Genomic DNA, 24,238 nt, shown 5'->3' on the forward strand with positions numbered 1-24,238 from the left:
AAAACTCACCCCAGATGGATCTGTACTTACACCAACAGCGAGCTCACATTATTAATGGAGATTTCATTGTAAAGATCTGTTCTGCCGGAATTTTGCCGGAAGAAATTCCTTCTGGGAAACCTGTGCCTCTTCCCCCACCCACAGCCCTCTCCCGCCCCCTTCACCCTTGAATGAAATGATACTGATCTTGCTGCTGCGGCTCCAGCTAGCTAATTGCTCTGACAAGGAGCTCTGAAGCCGACCATGGCCCAGCTGTTCAGAGAGATGTCATCCAGAGCTCTGCCAACAGTCACACTGGCACATACACTCACAGACATAGACACAGGCACACACAGACATACACACACACACATACATACGGAGGCTTTAAGAGCACCCCCCCCACCTCCTCTTCTCGCTCCCATTCAAGTACTTCAGTGGCATGCCTGCCTCCACACTGCTCTGAGGATAGCTTTTAAAGACACAGCAGCAGCTCCTTTCTGCTGCATATGTCGAGATACCAAAATAGTCTCTTTAGTGAAGAATAACAAGTTGGAAATATGTATTGAACTAAAAGTTCATCTTTAAATTTACCTTACCTTTTTCTTACCTGCAAAATAATTGAGGCCAGAGATATGATCTCTGCCTAAAAGCTACTGGGCTGGACTTTAGAAATGTAAAATTAAGATCAAACCTAGCTATAGAGAATTTTCTTGCCAGCGAGCTATATTTAGTAAAATTGTTTTTCACTTTGGGGCAGAAGGCAGACAGCACAGGATACTAGTATCTATCTGTTTCTCTTCCTATTATTTGCCCCCAAAGGAAAGGAAAAATACTTTGGCTATATAATGAGGGAATAAGGAAACCATGACGGCATCTTTCTGACAGAACTGATGAAAAAGGATGGGAATGGAGAATATAAGTACAGGGATGACAATAAGTAGATTAAAATAAAGTGGTACAAAGGAGACCAGGAAAGAAAAGTAATTATTCAAGAAAGTATACATGGCTCTGGAATGGCAAGCTTAGATATGGCTCTCAGGTCTTGTTTTTATTTTTTTGAGATGGAATTTCACTCTTGTTGCCCAGGCTGGAGTGCAATGGCGCAATCTCGGCTCACTGCAACCTCTGCCTCCTGGGTTCAAGCAATTCTCCTGCCTCAGCCTCCCGAGTAGCTGGGATTACAGGCATGCGCCACCATGGCTGGCTAATTTTGTATTTTTAGTAGAGACAGGGTTTCTCTATGTTGGTCAGGCTGGTCTCGAACTCCTGACCTCAGGCAATCCTCCCGCCTTGGGCTCCCAAAGTGCTGGGATTATAGGCAGAAGTCACCGCTCCTGGCCTCAGGTCTTAATTTTTTTTTTTTTTTTTTTTTTTTTGAGACGGGGTTTCGCTCTTGTTACCCAGGCTGGAGTGCAATGGCGCGATCTCGGCTCACCACAACCTCTGCCTCCTGGGTTTAGGCAATTCTCCTGTCTCAGCCACCTGAGTAGCTGGGATTACAGGCACGCACAACCATGCCCAGCTAATTTTTTGTATTTTTAGTAGAGACGGGGTTTCACCATGTTGACCAGGATGGTCTCGATCTCTTGACCTTGTGATCCACCCGCCTCGGCCTCCCAAAGTGCTGGGATTACAGGCTTGAGCCACCGCGCCTGGAGAGGTCTTAATTTTTAAGAGCCCAAGGAAAGATAGTAATAATCTCTATTGCTCAGGAAGTAATAGATTATTACAGGCAGTGCATCATGTGCAACAGCACAAAATAATGTATAGCTATGGTCAAGGCATCCTGATGAAAACAATAAAACCTGTCACAAAGACACATCTTTTTATTTAGACAAATACTTGTGTGGTCGTTCTTACTAGGGACAGGCACTAAGATAAGCTCTAGGAATAAGAGATAGACTCATTAAGAGTCATACAAAAGGGGAAAAAAAGACTCTGGCTTTTACTCTGAGTGAGATGAGAAGCCTTAGGGGGTTGGAGACTGATCCCACAGGGCCAAACTGACCACTGAAAGCAATCTAACTTTTACACTTCATGAGATGACAGACCATTAGTGGGTTTTAAGGAGATGAAGTACGTGTTTTTGACCTTTACTTATTTGTTCTCTCCAAATTTTCACTTGAGAAATTTCTGACATATAGAGAATTTGCAAAACTAGCACATCACCTAGACACGTATACAAACTTATGTATACATATACGTGCGTGCATATGTGTCTGTATATATATATATTTCAGAACTATTTGACATGCTTTCATGATGACTCTTTACACCTATAACAATTCAGTATGTGTCTCCTAACATTAAGATCATTCTGAACTATAAGAATAGTCAGTGGCTAGGTGATATACATGCAAGGCAGATCTAAATAGCACTATAGAGCCTTCAAAAATTGAACAGACTTTGGAATCACCACTCACAAAAGGCTGCATAGAACTTGAAGATGAACCCAACCAGGTTGAATGTCTGCTAAAATGAAAGTCAATATTCACCACAGGATTTAAACAAGACCCCGACACTCATGATATAATATTCAAATTTTCCAGGACACAATCTAAAATTACCCAGCATATGAAGAACTCAGATAATCTGAATTTGTATAAGAAAAAGAGATGAACAGCCAAAACATGAAGATGACACAAATACTGAAATTAACAGCCTCATAGTACAAAAATATTCCAACAAGGTAAGACAAACATTCTTGAAACTAATGGAAAAACAATGTCTCAGCAAAGAAACAGAGGATATAAAGAAGAACCAAATGAAACTGGAAAATATAACAACCAAAATATAAAAACTCACTTGATGAGTTCAATAGCAGAACAGAAATGACAGGGGAAAGAGTCAACGAGTTTGAAGACAGATCAATATAGGTATCAAATGTGACTACTGAATCTCAACAATGAAGAAAAAAAAATTCTTTATTGGGGGGAAAAAAAAATCTCAGATCACCAAGGACCAGTGGAACAATACCAAATGTCTAATATTCAGGACATTAGAGTCCCAGAAAGCGAGGAGAAAGAGTATACTGAAATATTTGAAGAAATAATGGATACAAACTTCACAAGTTTAACAAAGCCCAGCGGATTCAAAGCTCAGCAGCTGCCCCAAGCAGGATAAACACAAACAAATCCATGATAAACTCCTGGATTAATCATAATCTAACAGCTGAAAACAAAAAGAAAAAATATTGAAGGCCACCAAAAGGAGATGATGCATTTGTTATTAAGGCAATAATGATTCAAATGCTTCATATTTCATATATATATATTTCTTAAAATATATATATATATTTCTTAAAATATATATATATATATATTTCTTAAAATATATTTTAAGAGACAGATCTTGCTGTATCATCAGGCTGGAGCACACAGGCAGGATTACAACTCATTGCAGCCTTAAACTTCTGGGCTCAAGAAATCCTCCTGCCTCCTGCCTCTGGCTCTCAAGTAGCTGGGACTACAGGCGTGCGCCCCCATGTCCCTAATCTATATTTATTTTATTTTTTTAGAGAAGAGTTCTTGCTATGTTGCCTACATTTCTCTTGAACTCCTGGCCTCAGGCAATTCTCCCACTTCAGCCTCCCAAGTAACTAAGATTATAGACACCAGCCACCATGCCTGGCAGCTTCACATTTCTTATCAAAAACCAGGAGAACAAGGGCCAGGCATGGTGGCTCACACCTGCAATCCCAGCACTTTGGAAGGCTGAGGTGGGCAGATCACCTGAGGTCAGGAGTTCAAGACTAGCCTGGCCAACATGGTGAAACCTGGTCTCTACTAAAGTACAAAAAATTAGCCAGGCGTGGTGGCAGCTGCCTATAATCCCAGCTACTTGGGAGGCTGAGGCAGGAGAATTGTTTGAATCCAGGAGGTAGAGGTTGTAGTAAGCCAAGATCATGCCATTGCTCTCCAGCCTGGGCAACAAGAGCAAAACTCCATCTCAAAAAAAAAAAAAAAAAAAAAAAAAAAAAAAAAAAAAGAAAAGAAAAGAAACATGAGAACTAGAAGAAAGTGGAACAACATTTTTTTAAAGTGCTAAATGAAAAAACTATAGATACGGTATTCTATATGCAGAGAAAATATCCTTCAGTAACAAAGATAAAATAAAGACATTCTCAGATGAAGGAAAACTAAGAGAATTCACAGTAGCAGATCTGCACTAAAAGAATGGTCAAAGGACATTTTACAAAAAGAAAATGATAGTACAACAAAATACAGAAAACCAGAAATAAAAGAAAAAAACATAAATGGTAAATATTTGATTACATTTAATAGGCAATTCTCCTATTGAGTTCCTTAAAATGTTTAATGTTTGAGAGCAAAAATTTTAAGTTGATGAGGTTTTTAATGTATGTAGATATAACAGATAAGGCAACTACAACATTAAGAGGGATAGGAAGGAAACATATATAGTGGTAAGGTTTCAAGACTCCACCTAAAGTGGTAAAATCTTAATTCTAAATATTAAAAGTTACATGTAACTAGGTATGGTGGCTTACACCTGTAACCCCAGCATGTAAGGAGGCTGAGGCAGGAAGATCACCTTAGGGCAGGAGTTCAAGACCAGCCTGGTCAACATAGCGAGACCCTATCTGTACAAAAAATTTAAAAACTGGCCAGGGTTGGTGGTACATGCCTACCATCCATCTCAGCTACTCAGGAAGCTGAGGTGGGAGGATCATTTGAGCCCAGGAGTTTGAAGCTACAATAAGCTATACTTGTATCACTGCACTCCAGCCTGGATGACAGTGAGACCCCATTTCAAAAAAAAAAAAAAAAAAAAAAAGGTGTGTATATCTACACACATACATGTGTACATGTACCACATATCTGTGTGTACATATGTGTGTGTATGTGTGCATGCATACAGAGAGATCTAGAGAGATCTCTAGAGCAACCAATAAAAAATCTATACAGCCGGGGGTGGTGGCTCACGCCTGTAATCCTAGCACCTTTGGGAGGCCTAGGTAGGTAGATCACCTGAGGTAAGGAGTTCAAGACCAGCCTGGCCACCATGGTGAAACCTCATCTTTTTTTTTTTTTTTTTTGAGACGGAGTTTCGCTCTTGTTACCCAGGCTGGAGTGCAATGGCGCGATCTTGGCTCACCGCAACCTCCGCCTCCTGGGTTCAGGCAATTCTCCTGCCTCAGCCTCCGGCGTAGCTGGGATTACAGGCACGCGCCACCATGCCCAGCTAATTTTTTGCACCATTAGTAGAGACGGGGTTTCACCATGTTGACCAGGATGGTCTCGATCTCTTGACCTCGTGATCCACCCGCCTCGGCCTCCCAAAGTGCTGGGATTACAAGCTTGAGCCACCGCGCCCGGCCCCGAAACCCCATCTTAAAAAAAAAAAAAAAAAAACTATACAAAAAGACATAGTCAGAACCTAATAGATAAATTACAAAGATTAAAATGCAGTACAAAAGGTTCAAAAGACTCAAAGGCAAAACAAGAGAATCAACAAGTGATTAAAAAATAAGAGGAACAAAGAAAAAACACATAAGAGCCGGGCATGCCGGTGGCTCACGCCTATAATCCTAGCACTTTGGGAGGCTGAGACAGGCGGATCACCTGAGGTCAGGAGTTCAAGACCAGCCTGACCAATATGGTGAAACCCCATCTTTAAAAAGAAAAAGAAAAAAGGAAAAACACCTAAGATGGTAGACCAGGCCAGGCACGGTGGCTCACGCCTGTAATCCCAGCACTTTGGGAGGCCGAGGCGGGTGGATCACGAGGTCAAGAGATCAAGACCATCCTGGTCAACATGGTGAAACCCCGTCTCTACTAAAAATACAAAAAATTAGCTGGGCATGGTGGTGCGTGCCTGTAATCCCAGCTACTGAGGAAGCTGAGGCAGGAGAATTGCCTGAACCTAGGAGGTGGAGGTTGCGGTGAGCTGAGATCGCGCCATTGCACTCCAGCCTGGGTAACGAGAGCGAAACTCCACCTCAAAAAAAAAAAAAAAAAAAAAGATGGTAGACCAAAACTAACATAGCAACAATTACATTACGTGTAAATAGTCTAAAAATGTGAGTTAAAAGACAGAGATTGTCCAAATACTTTTTTTTTAATGACCCAATTATATGCTGTCTATAAGAAAGTCACTTCAAATAAAATGATAGAAGCAAGTTAAAAGTATATGGATTAGGAATTCCACTTTGGGCACCCCTCCCTCTCACAGGAGAGAGAGCTGTTCTTTCTCTTTTTTTAGGCTATTAAACCTCTACTCTTAATCTCAAAAAAAAAAAAAAAAAGTATAGGAATTGAACTATTTTCTTACTTCAAAGGTGGATACATGACATTATACATTCGTCAAAATCAAAAGAATTGTATAACACAAATATTAAAATCTAATGTGAACTATGGACTTTAGTTCATAAAAATGTATCAAGCTGGGCACAGTAGCTTGTGCTTATAATCCCAGCTACTCTGGTGGCTGAAGTAGAAGAATCACTTGAGCCAGGGAGTTAGAGGCTGCAGTGAGTCATGCACACCACTGCACTCCAGCCAGGGCAACAGAGTAAGATTCTGTCTCTTTAAAAATAATAATAATAATACTAATAATAATAATAATAATAATAATACATCAATATTAGTTTATCAGTTTTAACATATGAACCATACTAATACAAGATGTAAATAATAGGGGACACTACTGTGTGAATGGAAGACAGAGGTTGGCATATGGGAACTCTCTGAACTTTCTGCTCAATTTTTCTATAAACTTAAAACTGTTCTAAAAATGAAAGTATATTATTATTATTATTATTTTTTTGAGACTCGGTGTCCCTCTGTCACCCAGGCTGGCGTGAAGTAGTGCACTCATGGCTCACTGTAGCCTCAACCTCCCAGGCCCCAGGAATCCTCATACCTCAATCTCCCAAATAGTTGAGACCACAGGCATGTACCACCATTGCCCACCTTTTTTGCTTGTTTGTTTTAAGAGGCAGGGTCACCCTATGTTCATCAGCCTAGTCTCGAACTCATGGCCTGAAGTGATCTTCCCACCCCGGCCTTCCAAATGGCTGAGATTACAGGCATGAGCCACAGTGCTTGGCCAGTCTATTAATTTTAAAAAGTAACAGAAAAAGATATACCATATAAACACTAACCAAAAAAAAAGTTAGACTTTTAATATTAAACAAAGTATATTTCAGATCGAAGAAAATTAGTGGGGATAAAGAAGAACGTTACATAATGACAATAATTCACCAAGAAGACATAATTCTAAATGTCTATGCATCTAATAAAAGAGTTTCAAAATATACAAACAAAAACTGAGAACTAAAAGGAAAAGTAGAAAAATGCACAACTACAATGGGATATTTCAACACTTCTCTTTCAGAAAAATAACCTATTAGACAGAAAATAAAGCAAGGATATAAAAGAACTGAACACTCTGGGTTGAGGAATTTATTTTAAAAAGAAAAAGAAAATTAAAAAAAAAAAGAACTGAACAACATCATCAACCAATAGGATCTCATTGACATTTATGGAACACTCCAACTGAAAACGGAATACACGTTATTTTCAGGTACTCATGGAGCATTCACCAAGACAGATCATATCTTGAGTCATAAAACAACCTTAACAAATGTAATAGAATCAAAATTATACCAAGTATATCCTCTAACTATATTGAAATTAAACTAGAAATCAATAACAAAAATAGAAATTAAATATATTTCTAAATAATCCATAGATCAAAGAGCAAGTCTCAAGGGAAACTGGAAGATATTTTGAACTGAACAAAAATGTAAACATAATGTAGCAAAATTTTTGGGATGCAAACTAAAAAAGTGCCTAAAGAGAAATATATACATAGCACTAAATGCTGACAGTAGAAAAGTAGTGCTACAGACTAAATGTCTGTGTCCCCCCCAAAATTCGTATGTTGAAGCCCTAGCTGGCAGTGGGGCTGTATTTAGAGATGGAGCCTCTAAGAAAGTAATTAAGGTTAAATGAAGTCGTAAGAGTGGGGCCCTTATCTGATTGAATTAGTAATCTAATCAGGAGTGATACCAGAAAGTTCTCTCTCTCCCTCACTACCTCTCACACAAATAAGTCATATAAACACACAGAGACATGGCAGCTGCCTACAAGCTAAGAGGCTTCAGGATGCTTAAGGATTACATCTACCTTGCCAGTACCTTGATCTTTGACTTCTCAGCCTCTAGAACCATAAGAAATAAACTTCTAGCTGGATGCAGCAGCTCAATTCTGTAATCCCAGAGGGATCTCTTGAGCCCAGGAATTTGAGATCAGCCTAGGCAACTCAGTAAGGCCTTATCTCTACAAAAAAAATTTTAAAAATTAGCCAGGCATGGTGGCATGTGCCTGTGGTCCCAGCTTCTCAGGAAGATCACTTGAGTCTGGGAAGTCAAGGTTGTAGTAAGCCATGATGGCACCAATGAACTCCAGCATGGGCAACAGAACAAGACCCTGTCTCAAAAAAAAAAAAGAAAGAAATTTTTGCTGTTTAAGCTACCTAGTCTGCGGTATTTTGCAATGGCAGGACAGTCGAAGCTGACTAATACAAGTAGAAAGATCTTGTATCAATAATGTAACTTTCGGCCGGGCGCGGTGGCTCACTCCTGTAATCCCAGCACTTTGGGAGGCCAAGGCGGGTGGATCACAAGGTCAATAGATCGAGACCATCCCGGTCAATATGGTGAAACCCCGTCTCTACCAAAAATACAAAAATTAGCTGGGCATGGTGGCGCACGCCTGTAGTCCCAGCTACTAGGGAGGCTGAGGCACGAGAATTGCTTGAACCCAGGAGGCGGAGGTTGCGGTGAGCCGAGATCGCGCCATTGCACTTCAGCCTGGGTAACAAGAGCGAAACTCCGTCTCAAAAAAAAAAAAAAAAAATGTAACTTTCCTTCTTAAGAAACTAAAAAGAAGAGAACAAAATACATTCAAAGGAATCAGAATGAAGGTAATTAATAAAAAGCAAAAATCAGGCCGGGCGTGGTGGCTTACTCCTGTAATCCCAGCACTTTGGGAGGCTGAGGGAGGCAGATCACAAGGTCGGGAGTTTGAAACCACCCTGGCCAATATGCTGAAACCTCATCTCTACTAAAAATACAAAAATTAGCTGGGTGTGGTGTCAGGCACCTGTAGTCCCAGCTACTTAGGAGGCTGAGGCAGAAGAATCGCTTGAACCCTGGAGTTGGAGGTTGCAGTGAGTGGAGATCTCGCCAAAGCCCTCCAGCCTGGGTGACAGAGCAAGACTCCATCTCAAAAAAAAAAAAAAAAAAAAAAAAAAAGGAAAAATCAAATGAAATTGAAAACGGAAAAAAAATACGGATGAAACAAAAAATTGGTTCCTTCAAAGGATAAATAAAATTGATAAATCTCTAGCAGACTCAGATAAACAAACTGTGGTACACTCATACAATGAAATTCTACTCAGCAATAAAAAGGAAGGAATGAACCGGTCAGGCATGGTGGCTCACTCCTAAAATCCCAGCATTTTCAGAGGCTGAGGTGAGCAGATCACTTGTGTCCAGGAGTTCAAGGCTAGCCTGGGCAACAGAGTGAGACCCCCCACAGCTACATAAAATACAAAAGTTAGCAGTTGTGGTGATATGGCTGTAGTCCCAGCTACTCAGGAGGCTAAGGCAGGAGGAACACTTGAGCCCAGGAGGTCAACACTGCAGTGAACTGTGACTGTACCACTGTCCTCAGCCTGGGCAACAGAGTGAGACCTTGTCTCAAAAAGAAAAACAAAGAATTTCTTTTTTTCTTTCTCTCTCTCTTTTTTTTTTAAGACAGGGTTTCAACATATTGGTCAGGCTGGTCTTGAACTCCTGACCTCAGGTGATCTGCCCGCCTCAGCCTCCCAAAGAGCTGGGATTACAGGCGTAAGCCACTGCGCCTGGCTCACAAAAAGAATTTCTAATACAAGGAACAAGTTAGATGAATCTCAAAGACATTACGTTGAGTGAAACTCAGTCTTAAAACGTTATACACTGGCCGGGCACAGTGGCTCACATTTATAATCCCAGCACTTTGGGAGGCCAAGGCAGGCGCACTGCTTGAGCCCAGGAGTTAGTTTGAGACTATCCTGGGCAACATGGTGAGACCATATCTCTACTAAAAACACAAAAATTAGTTGGGCCTAGTGGTGCACACCTGTAGCCCCAGCTACTCGGGAGGCTGAGGTGGGAGGATTGCCTGTATTTGGGAGGCAGAATTTTGTACCAGCCTGGGTGACAGAGTGAGAGTCTTGTCTCAAAAACTAAACAAATAAACAAAAAATTACATACTATGTGATTCCATTTATATGACATTCTGAAAAAAGGGCAAAATTATAGGGACAATAAACATATTAGTAGCTGCCAGAGTCTGGGGGTAAGTGAAGGGGATGAACTACAAAGCGCAAAAGGTAACCATCTGAGATGATGAAAATATTTTATATTTGGACTGTGATGGTGGTTACAAGATTGTAAATGTTAGTAAAAATTTACAGAACTGTTCACCTAAAAGGGTAAGAGTTATTCTATGTAAATTATACTTGATAAATGAGACTTTCATTATTTTTAATAAATTATATATGTTTTTTTTATCAGAGATGGGGTCTTACTATATTGACCTGGCTGGTCTTGAACTCCTGGCCTCAAGCAATGCTCTTATGTTGGCCTCCCAAAGTGCTGGGATTATAGGCATGAGCCACCGTGCCCAGCCAAATGAGACTTTTAAAAATAATAATCAAGTGAGGATAAGCAATGTGTAAAGCCATAGATTAAATAAGAATAGTAGAATATTGATGATTATTAAAGGTATATGAGGGAGTTCATTATAATAATATAAATTTACTTTTTATATTTGAAGTTTTTCATTAAGAAAAAAGGGAGGGTCAGAAGAAACAACAAGAGACTAAGAAGAAATGAACAGTGAGAAAAGACAGTATAGTGTTTTGGAAGGCAAATAAAAAAGCAATTTAAAGAGGAGAAAGTGATGTACTCCATCAAGTACTGATAGGCCAAATGAAATGACAATTTTTATCTGATTACTGGATTTAGGAATAGGCAGTGGTATTGAAAGCCTAACTGGAGTAGGCATAAGAAAGAAAAAGTAGAGAAATTGGGGATAGCAAGAATAGACAACTCCTTCGAACAACTTTGTTGTAAAGTGAAACTGGCTGATGGCGAAAGGAGGGGATAAAGAGGAGTTTTTACAAAATGGGGAAAAAAAATTGTTTTTGAGACAGGGTCTTGCTCTGTCACCCAGGCTGGTACAAAGTTACTCTGTTAAAGAATCATTTACAAAATCCATATATTGTATGAAAAGACCTCCAGGACACATTAAGTGATAAAAGCAAGGCTGGGTGTGGTGGCTCAAGCCTGTAACCCCAGCACTTTGGGAGGCCAAGGTGGTGGGGTGGATTACCTGAGGTTAGTTCAAAACCAGCCAACATGGTGAAACCCCATCTCTACTCAAAATACAAAAAAATAGCTGGACATGGTGGTACATGTCTGTAATCCCAGCTACTCAGGAGGCTGAGTAAATGGAGGTTGAAGTAAACCGAGATCATGCCACTGCCCTCCATCCTGGGCAAGAGAGCAAGAATCCATCTCAAAAAAAAAAAAAAGTAATAAAAGCAAGTTACATTTGCCAAAACCTTTTTGAGAACTTGTGTACTCTAGGTACTGTTCTAAGCATTTTACTTTCTATTTTTTAATTTAGAGACAACATCTCACTCTGTCACCCAGGTTGGAGTGCAGTGGCAATAATAACTCACTGCAACCTCAAGCTCCTGGGCTCAAGGGATCCTTCTGCCTCAGCCTCCCAAGTAATTTGTACTACAGGCACATGTCGCCACACCAGTGTAATTTTTGTTTTTTGTTTATTTTTGGTAGAGACAGGATCTTACTTGTCCAGGCTAATCATCTCGAACTTCTGATCCCAAGCAATCTTTAGCCTCCCAAGTGCTGAGATTACAGGTGTGAGTCACTTTGCCAAATCTACTCGAAGCACTTTATTTATTAATTTATTTATTATTTTTTGAGACAGACTCTCACTCTGTTGTGCAGACTGGAATGCAATGGCACAATTTCAGCTCACTGTAACCTCTGCCTCCTGGGTTCAAGCAATTCTCCTGCCTCAGCCTTCTGAATAGCTGACATTACAGGTGTGAGCCACCACACTTGGCTATGCTTTGAATTTTTAGTAGAGATGGGGTTTTGCCATGTTGGCCAGGCTGGTCTCGAACTCCTGACCTCAGGTGACCTACCCGCCTCGGCCTCCCAAAGTACTGGGATTAAAGGTGAGAACCACTACACCCGGCACCACTGCACGCCAACCTAGAGTGAGAACCTGTCTCAAAAAAAAAGACACTAACCTATGTGCTGTCCATGCCAAACATGAAACAATTATGCCAGAAGACATCCAGCTAGCATACTACATATATGGAGAATGTGGTAAGAATCCACGTGGGCTGGACATGGTGGCTCATGCCTGTAATCCCAGCACTTTGAGAGGCTAAAGCAGGAGGATCACTTGAGGCGAGGAGTTCAAGGCTGCAGTGAACTATGATCACGCCACTGCACTCCACTCTGGGCGACAGAGCAAGACCCTGTCTCAAAAAAAGAAAAAAAAAAAATCCACCCTGATGAGAGATGTTTCATCCTAAGGAAAAAAAAAAAATCTCTTTTTCCTGTTATTGGTAGTTCTGATGGTTCTACACTTTTTTCTGTGGAGTCAAACAGTACCAAAATATATAACTGTATATGGGAAAGTGAGAAACAGAAATCAGCTTGGCACAGTAGCTCACACCTATAAATCTCAACATTTTGAGAGGCTGAAGCATGAGGACTGATTAAGCCAAGGAGTTCAAGACCAGCCTGGGCAACATAGCGAGACCTCGTCTCCCTGGTCATTAAGAAATAAAAAAAGAAGGCCAAGTGTGGTGGCTTACACCTATAATCCCAGCATTTTGGGAGGTTAAGGCAGGTGGATCACTTGAGCTTGAGGGTTTAAGAGCAGCCTGGGCAACATAGCAAAACACTGCCTCTACAAAAAAATAGGGCCGGACACAGTGACTCACACCTATAATCCCAGCACAACACTGCACTCCAACCTGAGCAACAGAGGGAGACACCCTGTTCCAAAAAAAAAAAAAAAAAAAGGAGAAACAGAAATCAAGTATTAGCTGTTTTTCCATTTTCATTTGTGTATAAATTTTTAATATAAATTTGGGTACATAAGGCATTAATGTAAGTCAAAATGTTTCAGTGGACAAGTTTTAAGAGTTCAAGTTTAATTATAAATAAACCTGTTGAATTATTCTGGATAATGCTAGAATTTGGATTATTTGAAAATCAGGTAAATTTCTTATTGTTGGGAACTAAATAGTGTTTGCAGCATTTTTATCATGCAGTTAATTCCATCTATTTACTATATTTTTCTAATTCAGTTGTCCTACATCCAAGTACATGTTCTTAATGTTGTCTGTCTTCTGTGCTGTTTCTGTAAGTTTGCTATTAAAATACATTAAACTTAGCCAGGAACAGTGGCTCACGCCTGTAATCCCAGCACTTTGGGAGACTGAGGTGGGCAGATCACCTGAGGTCAGGAGTTTGAGACCAGCCTGACCAACACGGTGAAATCCTGTCTCTACTAAAAACTTGCCAGATGTGGTGGCACACGCCTGTAATCCCAGCCACTCAGGAGGCTGTGGCAGAAGAATGCCTGAACCTGGGAGGCAGAGGCTACAGTAAGCCAAGACTGCACCACTGCATACCAGACCAGGCAACAGAGGAAGACTCTGTCTCAAAAAAATTAATTAATTAAATTAAATACATAAAACTAATAAATAAAATAATCCAACTTCAATAAAAACAATTAAAAAGTGGGAGAAGACTGTTGAAACTAGGTGTTGGGTTCACAGAAGTTTAAAATTAAACTATTCTCTATTGTTACTTATGTTTAAATTCCCATAAGAAAATTTTTGTAAAGGAAAAGAAAGCTTACATGAGTGAAGAGAGATGAAACCTTAAGATAAACTTTGGAGAAGACTTTAACACCCCATTATCAATATTAGACAGATTAATGACACCGAAAATTGACAGGGATATCCAGAACTCAGACCTGGACCAAGCAAACCTAATAGACATTTACAGAACTCTCCACCCCAAATCCACAGAATATACATTCTTCTCAGCACCACATCACACCTACTCTAAAATTGAACCACAAAATTGGAAGTAAATCACTTCTCATCAAATGCAAAAGAACGGAAATCATAACAAACAGTCTCTCAGACCACAATGCAATCAAGTTAGAACTCAAAGAATTCAGAAACTAACTCGCAACCGCACAGCTTCGTGGAAACTGAACAACTGACTCTTGAATGTTGACTGGATAAACAATGAAGTGAAGGCAGAAATAAAGATCTTCGAAACTAACAAGAACAAAGACACAACATACCAGAATCTCTAGGACGCATTTAAAGCAGTGTCTAGAGGAAAATATATAGCAATAAATGCCCACATGAGAAACAAGGAAGGATCTAAAATCGACACCCTATCGTCAAAATTGAAAGAGCTAGAGGAGCAAGACCAAAAAAACTCAAAACCTAGCAGAAGACAAGAAATAACTAAGATCAGAGCAGAACTGAAGCAGACAGAGACACAAAAAACCCTTCAAAAAATCAATTAAATCCAGGACATAGTTTTTCAAAAAGATCAACAAAATAGACCACTAGCCAGATTAATAAAAAAAGAAAAGAGAGAATAATCAAACAGATGCAATAAAGAACGATAAAGGGGATATCACCACAGATTCCACAGAAATACAAACCATCATCAGAGATTATTACAAACAACTCTATGCACATAAACTAGTAAACCTGGAAGAAGTGAGTAAATTCCTGGAAACTTGCATCCTCCCAAGCCTAAACCAGGAAGAAGTTGAAACCGTGAATAGACCAATAACAAGGGCAGAAGTTGGGGCAGCAATTAATAGCCTACCACCCAAAAAAAGCCCAGGTCCAGATAGGTTCACAGCTGAATTCTACCAGACATACAAAGAGGAGCTGGTACCATTCCTTCTGAAACTATTCCAAACAACCCAAAAAGGGGGAATCCTTCCCAAATCATTTTATGAGACCAACATCATCCTGATACCAAAACCCAGCAGAGACTCAGCAAGAAAAGAAAACTTCAGGCCAATATCCATGATGAACATAGATACAAAAATCTTCAATAAAATACTGGCAAGCCGATTGCAATAGCACATCAAAAAGCTTATCCACCATAATCAAGTAGGCTTCATGCCAGGGATGCAAGGCTGGTTCAGCATACTCACGACTATAATGTAATTTCACCACATAAACAGAACCAAAGACAAAAACCACATGATTATCTCAGCTGATGCAGAGAAAGCCTTTGACAAAATTCAACAGCCCTTTATGCTAAAAACCCTCTATAAACTAGGTATTGATGGAACGTATCTCAAAATAATAAAAGCTATTTACGACAAACCAACAGTCAATATCATACTGAATGGGCAAAAACTGGAAGCATTCCCTTTGAAATCTGGCACTAGACAGGGATGCCCTCTCTCACCACTCCTATTCAATATAGTACTGGAAGTTCTAGCCAGAGCAATCAGGCAAGAAAAAGAAATAAAGGGTATTCACATAGGAAAGGAGGAAGTCAAACTGTCTCTATTTGCAGACCACATGATTGTATATTTAGAAGACCCCATCGTCTCAGCCCAAAATCTCCTGAAACTGATAAGCAACTTCAGCAAAGTCTCAGGATACAAAATCAATGTGCAAAAATCACAAGCATTCCTATACATCAATAACAGACTTAAAGAGAGCCAAGCCAAGAACGAATCACCATTAACAATTGCTACAAAGAGAATAAAATACCTAGGAATACAACAAACAAGGAACATAAAGGACCTCTTCAAGGAGAACTACAAACCACTGCTCAATGAAATAAGAGAGGACACAAACAGATGGAGAAACATTCCATGCTCATGGTTAGGAAGAATCAATATCGTGAAAATGGCCATACTGCCCAAAGTAATTTACAGATTCAACGCTATCCCCATCAAGCTATCAATTATCTTCTTCACAGAATTGGAAAAAAACCACCTTAAACTTCATAGGGAACCAAAAGAGAGCCCACATAGCCAAGTCAATTCTAAGCAAAAAGAAAAAAGCTGGAGGCATCAACTACCAAACTTCAAACTATACTACAAGGCTACAGTAATCAAAACAGCATGGTATGGGTACCAAAACAGAGACACAGACCAATGGAACGGAACAGAGGCCTCGAAGCAACACCACACATCTACAACCATCTGATCTTTGACAAACCTGACAAAAACAAGCAATGGGGAAAGGGGTCCCTGTTTAATAAATGCTGTTGGGAAAACTGGCTAGCCATGTGCAGAAAGCAGAAACTGGACCCCTTCCTGACACCTTACACTAAAATTAACTCCAGATGGGTTAAAGACTTAAACATAAGACTTAACACCATAAAAACCCTAGAAGAGAATCTAGGCAAAACCATTCAGGACATAGGCAAAGGCAAGGACTTCATGACCAAAACACCAGAAGCAATGGCCACAAAAGCCAAAATAGACAAATGGGACCTAATCAAACTCCACAGCTTCTGCACAGCAAAAGAAACAGTCATTAGAGTGAATTGGCAACCAACAGAATGGGAAAAAATTTTTATAATCTACCCATCTGACAAAGGGCTGATATCCAGAATTTACAAAGAACTAAAACAGATTACAAGAAAAAAACAAACAAGCCCATTCAAAGGTGGGCAAAGCATATGAACAGACACTTTAAAAAAGAAGACATACATGAGGCCAACAAACATATGAAAACATGCTCATCATCACCGGTCATTAGAGAAATGCAAATCAAAACTACATTGAGATATACCATCTCATGCCAGTTAGAATGGCGATCATTAAAAAATATGGAGACAACAGATGCTGGAGAGGATGCGGAGAAATAGGGACACTTTTACACTGTTGGTGGGAGAGTAAATTAGTTCAACTGTTGTGGAAGGCAGCGTGGCAATTCCTCAAGGACCTAGAAATAGAAATTCCATTTGACCCAGCAATCTCATTACGGGGTATATATCCAAAGGATTATAGATCATTCTACTAAAAGGACACATGCACACGAACGTTCATTGCAGCACTGTTTACAATAGCAAAGACTTGGAACCAAATGCCCACCAATGATAGACTGGACAGGAAAATGTGGCACATATACACCATGGAATACTACGCAGCCATAAAAAACGTTGAGTTCGTGTCCTTTGTAGGGACATGGATGAACTTGGAAACCATCATTCTCAGCAAACTGACATGAGAACAGAAAATCAAACACCACATATTCTTACTCATAGGTGGGTGTTAAAAAATGAGAACACATGGAAACAGGGAGGGGAGCATCACACACTGGGGTCTGTTGGCAGGGAAATAGGGGAGGGACAGCAGGGGTTGGGGAGTTGGGGAGAGACAGCATGGGGAGAAATACCAGATATAAGTGATGGGGAGGAAGGCAGTAAATCACACTGCCACGTGTGTACCTATGCAACAATCTTGCATGTTCTTCACATGCACCCCAAAACCTAAAATGCAATTTAAAAAAAAAGAAGATAAACTTCCAAAACTTCTCCCATATCTGGATGGCAAATAAAACTACAACAAATGGTTGGGTGTGATGGTTACCCTCTAATCCTAGCTACTTGGGAGGCAGAGATGGGAGGATACCTTCAGCCTAAGAGTTCAAACTGCAGAGAGCCAGGATCGCATCACTGCACTCTAGACTGAGCAACAGAACAATACGTCACTCAAAAAATAACCAAAACCGAAAACAATCAACTACATCAAATGTCTAAAGAATAAACTCTTGCCTGTAATCTCATACTTTGGGAGGCTGAAACAGGAGGACTGCTTGAGCTCGGGAGTTCAAGACCTGTATTTATATTATGTAAATATAGGGAAGACCCTATATTTACATAAAATTTAAAAATTAGGCTGGGCACAGTGGCTTATACCTGTAATCCTGGCACTTTGGGAGGCTGAAGCAGGTGGATCACGAGGTCAGGAGTTCAAGATCAGCCTGGCCAAGATGGTGAAACTCCATCTCTACTAAAAATACAAAAATTAGCCCAGCATGGTGGCGTGTGCCTGTAATCCTAGCTGCTCAGGAAGCTGAGGCAGAGAACTGCTTGAATCCAGGGGGCGGAGGCTGCAGTGGGCCGAGATCGCGCCACTGCATTTCAGCCTGGGCAACAGAGACTCTGCCTCAAACAAAAAAAGAAAAAAAAAATTTTTTTTAATTCGCTCACTTGTGGTCCCAGCTACTCAGGAGGCTGAGGTGGAAGGACTGCTTGCGCCCAGAAGGTTGAGGCTGCTGGTGATTCTGACAGGCAAAATCTGCTTATGTGTTCAATAAGACCATAACCTGAATTAAGCAATAATTAAGACTAAAAAACAATAGTGTTCATTCACATCAACAGGATATAAAAGGAAGCAATAAGTAAGGCCTGTGGCTGGTGAGTACTGAGGGAGTACGTGCCATTTCTATAGCATGTAGCAGATGGAGAATTCATAAAGAAAATGTCAGCATTTCATTTTAGCAAGACTTTCTACTTCTTCCCACTGAGAGACTTTCTCTAGGTAAAGCACAAAAACTAACAGAAACTGATTCCCAGAACTTCTACTCACTAATTGTCTAACAGGCAAACTACTAATCTACCTGTCTGAATGTCATATATAAAATGGGGGTAACTCTGTCTTGCAAGACATTACAAAAAATAAATTTTTAATTAACTGCACCTAACAAATTGCAGTTAGTACTGTTATTACTGAGTTTACATGAAAGAAAGTCATCCATTATAGTCAGGAAGGATATAAGGATGCTCACCATCAACGTCTCTATTCGTTATTGAATGCAAAGGCTTAGACAAAAGCAGTAAGACATAAAAACAAAGAAGGTATAATTAGAAAGAAATAAAACTTTCCTAAATTTAACCAATGTATCTGTCTAGTCCCCAAGAAAATCTAAATACCAAACATTTAGCATTTAGAAGAGTTAGCTGAAATGAAGATCAGTGTACTCAAATTAACAGTGTGTCTATATTCTAACAATAGAAAAAGGAAATACAATAATTAACAAAACTACTGAGGGCATGAGAGGCTGAGGCAGGAGAATTGCTTGAACCCAAGAAGCAGAGGCTGCAGTGAGCCAAGATGGTACAACTGCACTTCAGCCTGGGCAACAGAGCAAGACTCCATCTCAAAAAACAACAGCAGCAGCAACAACAACAAAAAAAACTATCTAGGGAAGCAAGATCTTTAATGAAAAACTTATGAAATATTATTGAAGAGTATAAATAATCCAAACAAATGGAGTCAGAGACCGCATCTCTGGCTAGAAAGACTCAATATTGCAAAGCCAGTCCTATCATGTTAATCTTTCAATTCAATTCAATTTCAACAAATATGTCAATGGAGTTTAAATAAGATGAACAAGATGGGAAAATCTGCCAACAAGGCTTTTTTTTTTTTTTTTTTGAGACTGATTCTCACTCTGTCACCCAGGCTGGAGTGTAGTGGCATGATCTCACCTCACTGCAACCTCTGCCTCCCAGGCTCAGGTGATTCTCCTGCCTTAGCCTCCCAAGTAGCTGGGACTACAGGTGCACACCACCACACCCGGCTAATTTTTGTACTTTTTTTTTTTTTTTTTTTTTTGAGAAGGAGTTTCACTCTTATTACCCAGGCTGGAGTGCAATGGCGCGATCACAACTCACTGCAACCTCCGTCTCCTGGGTTCAGGCAATTCTCCTGCCTCAGCCTCCTGAGTAGCTGGGATTACAGGTAGGCGCCACCATGTGCAGCTAATTTTTTTGTATTTTTAGTAGAGACGGGGTTTCACCATGTTGACCAGGATGGTCTCGATCTCTTGACCTTGTGATCCACCCGCCTCGGCCTCCCAAAGTGCTCGGATTACAGGCATGAACCATCGCGCCCGGCCCAATTTTTGTACTTTTTGTTGACACAGGGTTTCACCATGTTGGCCAGGCTGGTCTCAAACTCCTAACCTCAAGTGATCCACCCGCCTCAGCCTCCCGAAGCGCTGGGATTACAGGCATGAGCCACTGCTCCCAGCAGGCTTCTTATACAGTAATTAAGACGTGGGAATTGAGCAGATCAATGGGAAAAGAACAGAGATCCTATACATGCCCCCAAACTTGATTGTATTAAAGGCATAATTAAGATTCAATAGCAGATGTTTTAGAGCAACTAGTTATTTATATAGAAAAAAATTAGAGCCCTATTCATACCATACACAAACCTAAATTTCAGGTAGATTAAAGATCTACACATGAAAAGTAAATCCTTAAAACTTCCAAAAACAAATATACAAGATTCTTAATGACCTCAGCATAGAGAAGGATTTCTTGGGCCGGGCACGGTGGCTCACACGTGTAATCCCAGCACTTTGGGAGGTTGAGGTGGGTGGATCACGAGGTCAAGAGATCGAGACCATCCTGGCCAACATGGTGAAACCCCACCTCTACTAAAAATACAAAAATTAGCTGGGTGTGGTGGCATGGGCCTGTGGTCCCAGCTATTCAGGAGGCTGAAGCGGAAGAATCACTTGAACCCAGGAGCTGGAGGTTGCAGTGAGCTGAGATTGTGCCAGTGCACTCCAGTCAGGCAACAAAGCAAGACTCTGCCTCAAAAAAAAGAAAAAAGAAAAAAAAGAAGGATTTCTCGACTAAGAATTAGCACAAACCAGGAAAAAAAAAGATGGTAACTTTTGAAAAATTCTATACAATTTTAGAAATTCATAAACAGTTAAAAAATAAGCTACAGACTACAAGTTTTTTTGTGAAACATACATATAGGACAAATAATTGGTACATAAAGAATTACAAACCAACAAGAAAAAGACAAATAAGTAATGTAACTAGAAAACTTGGCAAAGAGTAAAAATTAGAAACCCAAATGACTACTACTAAAGAGAATTTCACCTTCTCCTAGGAATTAGGAAAATACAAATTAAAATAAAAAATTCCATGTCACACCAACAGACCATCAAAAGCCTTTAAAAATTAATAAGTCTTATAATACCATGTACTGATATATCAATAAATCATTCATTTTAGAATTATATACGACTGTATAGATAAAGCCCAATTTTATTCATTTATGTGTTGAGGAATATCTGAGTTGTTTACAATTTTTAATTTATTTCCAATTTTTAACTATTACAAATAGAGCAAGTACAAAAATTTACATATAAATCTTGACATGGTCATATGGATTCCTTTCTCTTGCATAAAGATGTAGAGGTAGAATGGATGTCTCTTGTGGTAAGAATATGTTCATTTTTGTTGAGACAGAGTCTCACTCTGTCACCCAGACTGGAATGCAGTGGTGTAATCTCAGCTTACTGTAACCTCCACCTCCTGGGTTCAAGCAATTCTGACTCAGCCTTCTGAGAAGCTGGGATTACAAGCATGCACCACCATGCCCTGCTAATTTTTGTATTTTTAGTAAAGACAGGGTTTCACCATGTTGGCCAGGCTAGTCTTTATCTCCTGACCTCAGGTGATATGCCCACCTTGGCCTCCCAAAGAGTTGGGACTACAGGCATGAGCCACCACACCTGGCCTATTTTTTTTAAGTCTGTTTCAAAGTGGTTGTACCATCTTACATTCTTACCAGTAACATGAGCGTTCCAACTGCTCCGCAGTCTCATCAACATTTGGTATGGCCAGGCTTTTTGTTTGCTGGGGGGGGTTGTTGCTGTTTTTGAGACAGAGTCTCATTCTGTCATGCAGGCTGGAGTGCAGTGCCGTGATCTCAGTTCATGTAACCTCTGGCTCCTAGGTCCGAGTGATTCTTGTATCTCAGCCTCCAGAGTAGCTAAGACCACAGACACAGACTAATTTTTTTGTATTTTTAGTAGAGATGAGATTTCACCATGTTGGCCAGGCTGGTCTTGAACTCTTGGCCTCAAGTGATCTGCCTGCCTTAGCTTCCCAAAGTGTTAGAATCACAGAAGTGAGCCACTACACCCAGTCTGCATTTTCTTAATGACTAATATTGAACATCTTTTTATGTGCCCATTTGTCAACCCCATATGTTCTTTGGCCAAGTGTTTGTTCACATCTCTTGTCCATTTTTTAATTGGGCTGTCTTCTTATTGATGAATTCTAAGAGTTATTCATATTTCTACATGTGAGTATTTTCTAAAACTTACATTTTCTGCCAGTCTGAAACTTGCCTTTTCATTTTCTCAACAGGGTCTTTAAAAGAGATTTTTATTTTTGAGACAGGGCCTTGCTCTATTTCCAGGCTGGAATGCATTGGCAGGATCACAGCTCACTGCAGCCTCGACCTCCCAGATTCAAGCAATTCTCCTATCTCACCCTCCTGAGTAGCTGGGATTACAGGCGTGTGCCACCATGCCAGGCTAGATTTTTTGTTTGCTTTTTCTTTATAAAGACAGGGTTTCACCATGTTGGTCAGGCTGGTCTTGAACTCCCAACCTCAGGTGATCCACCTGCCTTGACCTCCAAAGTGCTTGGATTACAGGCATGAGCCACCACGCTGAGCCTCTTTGCTTCTTCTTTAGAAGAGACAAGGTCTTGCTGTGTTGTCCAGGCTGGCCTCGAACTCCTGATCTCAGGCAATCCTTCCACCTCCACCTCCCAAAGTACTGGGATTACAGGTATGAGCCACCATACCCAGATTTATGATCCATTCTGAATTAATTTTTTGATGATGTAAATTTGAAGGTTTTAATATGGTTATCCAATTGTTCAAGAATCGCTTCTTAAAAAGTCATCTCTTTCCCACTGAAATGACTTGGCAACTCTGTCAAAAATCAACTGACATGTATATTTCACATACCATTTTAATTAATGAACTTTTATAGTAAGTCTTGAAATTAGGTAGTTTAAGTCTTTCAACTTTAGTCTTCGTTTTCAAACTGGTTTTGTCTATTCTAGACCCTTTGTACCTCCAGATAATTTTGTCAGTTGGGATTGTACTAAATCTATGGACATGGGAAGAATTTAAAAATCTCAAGTCTTCTGATCCATAAGCAATGTTTTGATCAATAAACAATGGTATTGGCTGGACATGGTGGCTCACACCTGTAATCCCAGCACTTCGGGAGGCCAAGGCAGGTGGATCACAAAGTCAGGAGTTCAAGACCAGCCTGACCAACATGGTGAAACCTCGTGTCTACTACACATACAAAAATTAGCCAGGCATGGTGGCACACTCCTGTAATCCCAGCTACTCAGGAGGCTGAGGCAGGAGAATGGCTTGAACCCAGGAAGCAGAGGTTGCAGTGAGCTGAGATCGCGTCACTACACTCCAGCCTGGGAGAGAGAGCAAGACTCCATCTCCAAAAAAAAAAAATGGTATTGCATGTGTCTTGTCAAACTTAGCCCTGAGTATTTAATATTTTTATGCTATTTGTACATGTTATGTTTTACCGATTTCAGATTGCTCCTACTAGCATATAAACATATAATGGATCTTTATATACTGACTTTGTAATCTGCAACCTTCCTAAATTTTTCTAGTTGCATAGATTTTATGATACTCTACATACATGATGCTATTCTCTGTAGCGGGAAAACTGTTTTCCCCTTTTCAATGTTAACGCCTTTTATTGTTTCCCCCTACCCCCTTACTTTGTACACTGACCAGACTCATCAATACCATGTTGAAAAGAATCAGTAGCCAGGCGCGGTGGCACGTGCCTTGTAGTCCCAGCTACTCAGGAGGCTGAGGTGGGAGGATCGCTTGAGCCCAGGAGTTCAGGGCTGTAGTGCACTATGCCCATCAGGTGTCTGCACTAAGTTCGGCATCAATATGGTGACCTCCCGGGAGCGGGGGACCACCAGGTTGCCTAAGGAGGGGTGAACCGGCCCAGGTCAGAAACAGAGCAGATCAAAACTCCCGTGCTGATCAGTAGTGGGATCGTGCCTGTGAACAGCCACTGCACTCCAGCCCAGGCAACATAGCGAGACCTCGTCTCTAAAAAAATAAAATAAATCAGTAAAAGCAAACACCCAAGACCTTTTCTTATTCTTAGGGGCAGAGAATTCAGTATTACCATTAAGTATTATATTAGCCGTAGGTTTTTCATAATTGCCCTCTATCAATTGAAGACATTTCCTTCTCATTTATTCAGAGTTTTTAACATGAGTAAAGCCTAAATT

The 24,238-nt window shown here is 40.3% G+C and overlaps 1 protein-coding gene across 27 annotated transcripts in view; it reads right to left on the reverse strand.

Moving 5' to 3' along the window:
- Positions 1 to 24,238, reverse strand: part of R3HDM2 (R3H domain containing 2) — a 190,697-nt gene that overhangs the window by 96,666 nt on the left and 69,793 nt on the right. For 2 of the 27 annotated variants that reach the window (XM_010337224.3, XM_010337221.3), the window contains exon 1: positions 10 to 3,238. The exons of 24 other annotated variants lie outside the window; for them this stretch is intronic. The gene's annotated coding sequence lies outside the window, so the exon portion shown is untranslated. Of the gene's footprint in view, positions 1 to 9; positions 3,240 to 24,238 lie in introns of those variants that run through there. One more of the 27 variants, XM_074402783.1, reaches the window with a different exon arrangement.

This window comes from Saimiri boliviensis, chromosome 7 (genome assembly GCF_048565385.1).
Source record: "Saimiri boliviensis isolate mSaiBol1 chromosome 7, mSaiBol1.pri, whole genome shotgun sequence".
Lineage (NCBI taxonomy): Eukaryota > Metazoa > Chordata > Mammalia > Primates > Cebidae > Saimiri > Saimiri boliviensis.